Here is a 10,259-nt window from a genome sequence, read left to right as displayed (position 1 = left end):
TTTTTACTAAATCGGTTTGGTTATTTCGGTCGGTTATTTCTGTTTTGATATAATTATTTTAATTAATATTATAAATATATTTTAAAATATAATATGTTATCTTTTAAATGATTTTTTTGTAAAATATTTAAATTCAAAGTCTAAATGACTTAAATAAACAACAATCAACTAAAAATTATTTAAAATGATTCTTTATTCATTAGGTATCATCTCATAAAATATATAATATAAACAATTATATAAATAAAATTATTAATTTAATAAAATTTCGGTTTTTTCGGTCGGTTTGGTTTTGAGATATATAATCCGAAACCGAACCAAATAAATTTCGGTTTTAACATTTATATCCGAATTTCAAATTTCGGTTTTCGGTTCGGTGTTTGGTTTTTCCGGTTTGGATTTCCGGTATTTTCGGTTTTATCCGAAGTTTGAACACCCCTAGAAGAAAGAAATTAATTCTAAGGAGAAAAGATGAAAACCTAGCCGCCAAGAGTGTTTCCTATGCTTAGCCTTTTGAAAAAAAATGATTAAGAGACCCTAAAATTCGAAATATATATGCTAATTAAGGCTAGAGTCCTCCTAAGAAAATTTCCTTTTCAGATAAAATTTTCCCGAACATCACGTCTCGCTCGATCGGTGAAAAGTTACAGATCGAGCGAGAGGTCCTCTGGTCCGCTACTCTTCTTTCCTCCTTGTGCCTGCTCGATCGGTAAAAATTTGTAGATCGAGCGGGACATTTTCTGTCTCGCAAACTCTGTACGCATACGTAAGACGCGCTGTTCCATAGCTCACAAAGTACAATAGCGCTGATCAACGGCGCTCTTCTTTTCTCTAGTTGGGTGCTCCAATGCGCTATTGCGCTTCTCAATAGCGCACAAAGCGCTTCTCCATAGCGCTATCGCGCTTCACCAATCTCCTCTCTTTGGGTAGAGCTCTTCGTTAGAGCTGTTTGTTTGTAGCTCTAACGAACAGCTCTACTTCTTCCATCTTCTTTCTTTGCTTTTTTTCTTCAATTCTTTTTCTTCATTTTTCTATTTTCCTATATCAAAACACAAACAATGATTAGTAACTATAAAATGAATTTAATCAATTCAAATTCTCTTAATCATACAAATTAACTCAAATAAATATAGGAAAATATAACCACATCATTTTCAACAACATGAGGATGTTTTCTACATGAATTTATATGAGATTTCAAGATTGCAGTCCCACTCTTGTATGGGTCAGCAAAAAATTCACTCTCACAGTAATCATCTGGATTTCTTTTCATTATCTTCATTAGTAAATTTTGTGAAATGATTCCTTACCTCACTTTTTGATTGGGCAGATTTTCGCTTGGTTGCCTTTGATTTTGAATATTCACATGTTTTTGTTCCAGTTGAGGGTTGTGATACAGAACAACTACCATCAAAGTCCATACTTGATATATTTAATTTCTTCCTTTGATACCTACAATATAAGAACAGTTTCATTTTCTCTTAATTAACATAAAAGGAATCAGCAAATATTCTGCATGAAAAAGCTATAAAAAAGAGAGAAAAAGATCAGTCCTATTTTCGTGTAGTGCTGAATAAAGAATTAATAAAAAAAACTATCTGAAGTGCAAATGCCAAAGTGTATAGCTAAATACCAGAAGCAGTCCTTAAAAGACTAGAATTGTCACAACAATTTCGCCAAGATAAATTAAATGATAAAGGAACATATAAATTAGAATATGATAAAAGTTCACGTACAAGAAGCAGCAAGTTCTGCTTTAAAGATTGAATAATAGTTAAACAATCTACTGGGCAACATCTTTGCATACGAGAACATTTTCATTTACTCATTTCTTTAACAATAAATTTTGAAAATTAAGCTAATATAAGAAATCAAATACATTATAGTGTCCAGTGTAACACTCACATTAACACACAAGTTTCAAGATAACTCTTTAATTATTTAATAAGCCAAAGACACAATCATCTCGAATTCTTCAACATGAAAATCACAAAATCAAAGAGAATGGAAAATCACTTATGATTTATGAAATCTATCTGACCACAATCGTTCTTCAGTTGTCTCTTTTCAAGAAATCAAGGAAACTGGTATAGAGGTTCGTAGGGGAGAAAGTCAAGGGTTTAAAACCTACCAATGTTGTGTGCGTTCCTTCAGACTTAATTTTTACTTCGAATCCCTCAGTAGATGATGTGAAGTGAAGAGGAATTCTGATGTTGGGAATTAGGGCGCAACGAATCGATCGGGAAAAGTGAAAAACTAAAATGATTTAAATGAATCGTAGTTATCTTTTCTATTTGGGCAAGTAGTGTATATAATGTCTAAACCCAAAAGAAATAAAAATACTTGGAGATCAAAGTTAAGGTCTAATATGTATTTTTTTTAAAATATATAAATACATATCGTTTAATCGGTTTAACCGATATTTTTTCAAAAAAAATCGGAACAGAACTGACTAAACCGATATAACCGATATTTTTTTAAAAAAAATAACCGATCAACCAAATAAACCGAACCGAATTTATGATTTTTTTCGGTTCGATTGGTTTTCTTGATTTGACCGATAGTTTGCTCACCCCTATTTACGTGTCTTGAAAATTGGGGATCTCTTGAATTTTTGGCCACTTAATATCCTAGTCATTTTCTCCATAATTTTTATTGTATTTACATGCACAACTCATTAAAAAGGAGGGAAATTAAAATCGACAAGTCCTTTCCCTCCAAATCTCCCACAACCCAATAATTCATGTCTCTGTGTGCCATTGAACCAAAATGAAAAAGGAGAGAAACCAGACAGCATCATAAAGAAGAAGAACTCGGAGAAAAATGTCTTTTGTTTCTAGTGTTTGTTGTTGGAAAAATGTGAATGAATTAAAGAGAAAGGAGCATGTGGGGAGAAAGAGCTTATCCCACATTGAAAGAATTTCAATGTGTTTCTCTCCATAATTAGTCCAATTTTGGATTATGGGATTGAGCCTTTAGAGCACCGAATGTTTTGTAAATGGGCAAGACGCTAGTCGATGCAACAAACACACAAGCGTGTGTGCGCGGCCGGTCGGCTCGGTGCAGTGGGGTAGGATGGGGTGGGGTCTTTGATCCTACTATTTTTTTTGAATCAAATTTAATTAAAATAATATTTATTATTATTTTATTTGTGTACACCACCACCCAAGCCTCTTCCAAAATTATAGGTGAGACAGAAACTTCAAACTTTGGCGCTCGAGCGCGAGATTTAGCCGCTCGAGCGCGAGCCTCCAAAAGTAGTAGGAGGCAAAAGACCTGCCGCTCGAGCGAGCCTCAAAAAACCAGCCAGGAAAAAAGCCTGTCGCTCGAGCGCGCAATTCTGCCGCTCGAGCGCGCCGTCTGCCTTTCCCAAAAAGGTATAACCTTTTGGGCTTTTTTTCCGCCATGGGTTGCATCTTACCAAAAGACATGTTCCTTGGACTTTATTCTATATATATGTCTGATTATATATGCAGAAAATAGTACGTTGATATCTGATAACATATAACATGAGATTTCTGACTTCTGCAAGTTTTCCCACTCTTTCTATAACTAGATAAAGTTGCTGCATAATTTTTTTCGTTGAAGTTAGAGATATTGTTGGGTTGCTATATCTCGTTTGTGAGTCGTTGTATCTTTGAGACGATTGTCTCCAACGTTTAGCACTGATAACGGGCAATTTTGTCTTGCGGAAAGAAAGAATCTCTCGCCTCGACTAATCTCATAGTTGTTGAGTTGCTATTGTTCCTGTTGGTTCAGAATTCGGAATACATCCCAATAAAAATCGCAAGACGAAATTTTTTTTGTATTTCTTGGATTCTAAACATGTCTACCGTTTCATTCACTCCGCTCGCTTCAGCCCCTGCTCATAGAGAAAAGCCACCAAAGTTTTCTGGTGTCGACTTTAAACGTTGACAGCAGAAGATGTTGTTCTATCTTACCACACTGAACCTATCCATATTTCTAAAGGAGGATCCCCCAGTCGTCGTTGAAGGCGATTCTGACACCCAAATAAGGACTGTGGTTGACGCATGGAACCACAACGATTTCCTGTGTTGAAACTATATATTGAATGGCCTTGATGACACCCTCTACAGTGTATACTCCTCTGTCAAGACAGCCAAGGAACTCTGGGATTATTTGAAAAGGAAATACAAAACCAAAGATGCAGGCATAAAGAAGTTCGTTGAAAAATTTCTGGACTTCAAAATGATAGACTCAAAAACAGTGATAAGACAAGTGCAAGAAATACATATTATCTTGCATGACTTGTTGGCCAAAGGGAAGGAAACCAATGAACCATTCCAAGTCGCATCTATCATTGAGAAGTTGTCACCGTTGTGGAAGGACTTCAAGAACTAACTTAAGCACTAACGTAAGGAGTTAAAACTTGAAGATCTAATCGTGAGACTTTGCATTGAGGAGGATAACAGAAACACTGAGGCCAAGTCATAAAAAAATGATGGAAACCGAGGCCAAAGAAAATATGGCAGAATCAAGTACATGTCACAAGAGAAAGCGCCCCCGTGATGGAAAGCAAAAGGGAAAAGCAAAGAAATTTCAAGGAAGTTGCTACAACTGTGGCAAACCGAATCACATGGCACGAGATTGACGACTTCCGGAGAAAAATAATAAAAAGAAAAAGCAAAAGCAAGCAAACATGGTTGAACAAAGGTATGTACCTTTAGATATTTCTGACATTGATCTAAGTGCTATAATTTTTTAGACCAACTTTGTGGATGATCCAAGCGGATGGTGGATCGATATTGGCTCTACAAGCCACATTTGTGCAGCAAGAGATTTATATTCCACCTACGCCATCATTGGTGATAGAAAGTTGTTTATGGGAAACACCGCAACATCAGAAATCGTTGGAGTAGGAAATGTAGTGTGGAAAATGACCTCGAGAAAAGAGGTCAACGCTCAAGAATGTGCCGCATGTGCCAGATATTCAAAAGAACTTAGTTTCTGGTTCTCTCTTGAGCAAGGCAAGATTTAGAATGGTGTTTGAATCTGATAAGTTTGTATTAACCAAATCTGATGTATTTGTTGGTAAAGGGTACCAAGATAGTGGTCTCTTTAAGTTTAATGTAATGAATGTTATCCGCCCTGAGGCGAAGAATAAAATTATTGATTCTGCTTACTTGACTGAAATTTATGATAAATGGCATGCACGACTAGGGCATGTTAACTTCAACTCGTTCCAAATAATTTCAAATTTAAATGTATTACCTACTTTTAAAAGAAATCCACAAAACAAGTGTGAGATTTGTGTTGAAGCGAAAATGACCAAAGCGCCATTTTATTCTGTCACGAGAAGTACTACGCCACTTGAGTTAATACACACTGATGTTTGTGATTTAAAAAAATGATACAAACTCGAGGTGACAACAAGTACTTTATAACATTCATTGATGACTGCACCAGATTTTTTTATGTTTATTTATTGAAAATCAAAGATGAAAAATTCGAAGCTTTCAAGAAATATAAGAATGAGATTGAAAATCAACGAATATCAAAGATAATAATGATTCAAAGTGATCGAGGTGGAGAATATTTGGCTCCTTCTGAATAATTTTGTTCAACTTCAGTCATTAGTCATCAAACGACAGCCCCATACTCACTGCAATCTAATGGCGTTGTTGAACGCAAGAATCGAACTTTAAAAGAAATGATGAATGCATTGTTAATAAATTTTGACTTACCTCAAAATATGTGGGGTGAAGCGATTCTCTCAGCAACTCACATCCTAAACAAGATACCATTCAAATGGAAAGATGAAACACCATATGAAAAGTGAAAAGATCGTAAATCTTCTTATAAATACCTCAAAGTGTGGGGGTGTTTGGCTAAAATAGAAGTATCTAAGCCACAACAAATAAAAATTGGGCCTAAAACGGTTGACTGTATATTTATTGGATATGCATACAATAATATTGCATATCGATTCTTAGTGCATAAGTCAACAATTCTTGATGTAAATGAAGGCACAATCATGGAGTCAAGGAATGATGTATTCTTTGAAAATATCTTTTCTTGTAAAGAAAGGAAAGAAATAAGTTCGAACAAGCGAACTTATGAAAACACAACTGAAACTCCACAAAACAATGATGAACCAAGACGAAGCAAGCGAGCTAGAGTTGAAAAGTCTTTTGCTCCTGATTTTATAATATATATGTTAGATAATGAACCAAGAACTTTTCAAGAAGTTTTATCAAATCCAGAGGCTCCTTTTTGGAAGGAAACAATACAAAATGAAATAGATTTCATCATGAATAATCATTATTGGGAGTTGGTTGATCTCCCTCCGGGATGTAAACCTTTGGGATCTAAGTGGATCCTCAAAAGAAAATACAAAGAAGATGGATCTATAGATAAATATAAAGCTCGCTTAGTGGTTCAAGATGTTAGAAAAAAAGAGGGATATGATTTCTTCGACACATACTCTCCGGTTTCTAAAATCACATCCATTCGTGTTCTTATAGATATTGTTGTATTACATGATCTTGAGATTCACCAAATGGATGTCAAAACCGCTTTTTTAATGGAGAGTTGGAAGAAGAAATATATATGAAACAACCAGAAGGGTTTATAGTACCCAGAAAAGAACAAAAGGTGTGTAAACTTGTCAAGTCGTTTTATGGACTCAAACAAGCACCTAAACAGTGGCATCAAAAGTTGACACTACAATGTTTTCAAATGGTTTCAAAATCAATGAATGTGACAAATGTGTCTATATTAAAGTTACTACAAATGCATATGTTATTGTTTGCCTTTATGTAGATGACATGTTAATTATGAGAAGCAACCATGAATTGATTATGAAAACAAAGAAAATGTTGAGACAACTTTTTGACATGAATGATTTGGGACTGTGTGATATTATCCTAGGGGTTAAAATCTCTAGAACATCTGCTGAAATTATTTTATCACAAACTCATTATGTAGAAAAGGTTCTTGAACGATTTATTGCCACAAATCGTCCACAGGCTAGAACACCTATGGATTTGGGTACACATTTAGCCAAAAATAGAGGATAACCTGTTTCACAAGTGGAATATGCCAGGGTAATAAGAAGTTTAATGTACCTAACTAACTGTACCCGTCCTGATCTTGCATATACTGTAGTCGATTCACAAATAATCCAAGTGAGAATCATTGGAAAGCATTAATGAGAGTGCTTGGATATTTAAAATACACTTCACATTATGGAATAGTGTATACAAAATATCTTGCGCTCCTAGAAGGATATTGTGATGCCAATTGGATTTCTGAAACGAAAGTCTCCAAGTCTACTAGTGGATATGTATTCACAATCGGTGGACAAGCGGTGTCATGGAGATCTTCTAAACAAACATTTATAGCTCGGTCGACTATGGAATTCGAGTTCATTTCCTTGGATAAAGCTGGAGAAGAATCCGAATGGCTTTGAAAGTTTTTAGAAGATATTCCTTGTTGGAATAAACCGGTGTCTTCCATTACAATTCATTGTGACAGCCAGTCAGCAATAGGAAGAACACAGAGTAGTATGTACAATGGTAAATCTCTACATATTCATCGGAGACACAATATCATAAAATAATTGATCTCGAATGGGGTTATTTCGGTTGACTATGTAATGTCAAAGGAAAATCTAGCAGATCCGCTTACTAAGAGTATAAATAGAGATTAAATGTACAAACTACTACGAGGAATGGGATTAAAATCCACAAAATAAAATATTTATAGCGGTAACCCAACCTTGAAAATTGGAGATCTCAAAACCTTGGTTCAATGGGACAACTAAGTTATAGATATTAGTTTGAGTACTTGGAATCTTTACTCAGTCATTCCTAGAACATCCAAGCAGAAAGGACCAGTAACATGTGGTGAGGTTAAGTTTTCTTTTAATGATTTCTATATCTATAAGGTAGAGTAAAGGATGATACTTTAAATAAAAGATCACTTATATAAGTGTAAAGTATTGGCCGTTTTGATTGAAACGCTTATGAATCTAAGATATGGTCCAGGGCCGAAATGGACACAACATGAGAACAAAATATCTTATAGTTATTGTATGTAAATACTATTGACTTGGTTTATATAAATGGTTGACTAGTTCAAGACATCGCATCACTATGCAACTAGTAAATCCAATAGTATATTACCAAGGTAAGTTCAAAGCCACAAGCTACCTATCCTGATGTAACAATAACTCACAAAAACTTTCAAGTGATTATGCTAAAATGCGTAATTTCATTCATGTGGGGAATTGTTGGAAAAATGTGAATGAATTAAAGAGAAAGGAGCTTGTGGGGAGAAAGAGCTTGTCCCACATTGGAATAATTCCAATGTCTTTCTCTCCTTAATTAGTCCAACTTTAGATTATGGGATTGGGCCCTTAGGGTGCCAGATGTTTTGTAAAGGGGAAAGACGCTAGTCGATGCAACAAACACACAAGTGCGCGGTCGGCCGGCTTGGCGCGGTGGGGTGGGGTCTTCTGATCCTATTATTTTTTTTGGATAAAATTTAATTAAAATAATATTTATTATTATTTTGTTTGTGTACACCACCACCCAACCCTCTTCGGAAATTATAGGCGAGACATAAACTTCGGCGCTCGAGCGCGAGCCTCCAAAAGTAGTAGGAGGTAGAAGACCTGCCGCTCGAGCGCGCAAACCTGCAGCTCAAGCGAGCCTCAAGAAAACAGCTAGGCCGAAAGCTTGGCGCTCGAGCGTGCAAACATGCCGCTCAAGCGAGCCTCAAAAAACCAGCCAAGCAGAAAGCCTAGCGCTCGAGCGCGCAATTCTGCCGCTCGAGCACGCCGTCTGCCTTTCCCGAAAAGGAATAACCTTTTGGGATTTTTTTTCCGCCATGGGTTTCATCTTTAGACCAAAAAACATGTTCCTTGGACTTCAGTCTATATATATGACTGATTATATATGTAGAAATAGTATGTTGATATCTGATAACATATAACATGAGATTTTTGATTTCTGCAAATTTCCCCACTCTTTCTATAACGTGAGACTGCATATTTTTGTTCGTTGAAGTTTGAGATATTTGTTGTGCTGCTATATCTCGTTCGTAAGTCGTTGTATCTTAGAGACGATTGCCGCCAACGTTTAGCACTGATAACGGGTAATTTCGTCTTGCGGAAAGAGAGAATCTATCGTCTCGACTAATCTCATAGTTGCTGAATTGCAGTTGTTCCTATTGGTTCAGAATTCAGAATACATCTCAATAACATTGATTCCTTGCATTGTAATTGTGGGAAAAGAGCTCATTTACGTATCTCTTGGACAATTGACAATCCCCGAAGAAGGTTTCATGGATGCCATAACTGGAAGGTAATTTTTTTCCTCTTGTGAACCAATGTTCGTTTCTGTTAATATAAGAATGGCATCAAAGGTTTTTTTTTTTTTGGTTTATGCTTGTTTACCGGTTAGTGTTTTTTTTTTTTTTTTTGCAAAAGTGGGGGCAACAATTTTTTTGTTTAGGAGGATCTACCCATGTACTCTAGGCCATGTCAATTATTCCAAGTTTAAGAGAAAGCTATCTTCTTTGGAAGATGAATATGAGAAGTTGTCCAAGGAAAAAAAAATTTTAAAAAATTACCTTGTGTTGTCATTGTTTCTTCTTGGTTTTGTCGTTGTTTTAGCTTTGTTTGTAATTTTTTTACATGCATAAGTAGAGGTAGTTAATATGTTTAAGTATGAGTATGTTGGGACCCTGTTTTGTATGGTTGTGTTTTGACTAAATTTATGCAAATCACTATCCTCATTAGCGCATTCATCATTTAATATGTCATCATTACCATCTTCTTATGTCTCTTCTGTCATAACTAGATCTGTCAAACGGGCCAACCCATGGCGAGGCGGGTCAGCCCACCAAAAATCCACCTGTTGGCTGGTCGATAACGGGCTCAAAATCCTCAACCCAACCCAACCCAACCCAAGGTGACGGCCCGCGGGTTGAATCACGAAAAATAAATAAAAATAAAAAATATTATAATTAATTATAAAAATCATGTCATAAATAAATATTAATAGAAACATATTAATAAAAATTTTAATTATTGATTTCATGTGTGTAAATTTTATATAAAGTAATTAATACAAAAAAAATTCACAACTTTTATTAAAAAATACATATATAACAATAAAAATAAAAATAAATTATTAATTCTCTAGGCCCGCGGGCCAACCCAGGGCAGCGGCGAGCCAACCCGCGCGTGTCGCGGGCCTAGGCGGGTTGGCCCATCTAGGCCCACCTTTTGT

General features: G+C 35.7%; 1 long non-coding RNA gene across 1 annotated transcript; it reads right to left on the bottom strand.

Annotated features, from left to right (window-relative positions):
* Window positions 1–491: 491 nt before the first annotated feature.
* Window positions 492–2,258, bottom strand: LOC140885500 (uncharacterized). Its single transcript, XR_012150968.1, has 3 exons — window positions 2,132–2,258; window positions 1,311–1,452; window positions 492–1,039 (listed from the first exon to the last, which is right to left on the bottom strand). It is a non-coding gene; the product is annotated as an uncharacterized lncRNA (long non-coding RNA).
* Window positions 2,259–10,259: the final 8,001 nt, after the last annotated feature.

This window comes from Henckelia pumila, chromosome 2 (assembly GCF_033568475.1).
Source record: "Henckelia pumila isolate YLH828 chromosome 2, ASM3356847v2, whole genome shotgun sequence".
Classification (NCBI taxonomy): Eukaryota; Viridiplantae; Streptophyta; class Magnoliopsida; order Lamiales; family Gesneriaceae; genus Henckelia; species Henckelia pumila.
This window is presented reverse-complemented; position numbering and strand designations above follow the sequence as displayed.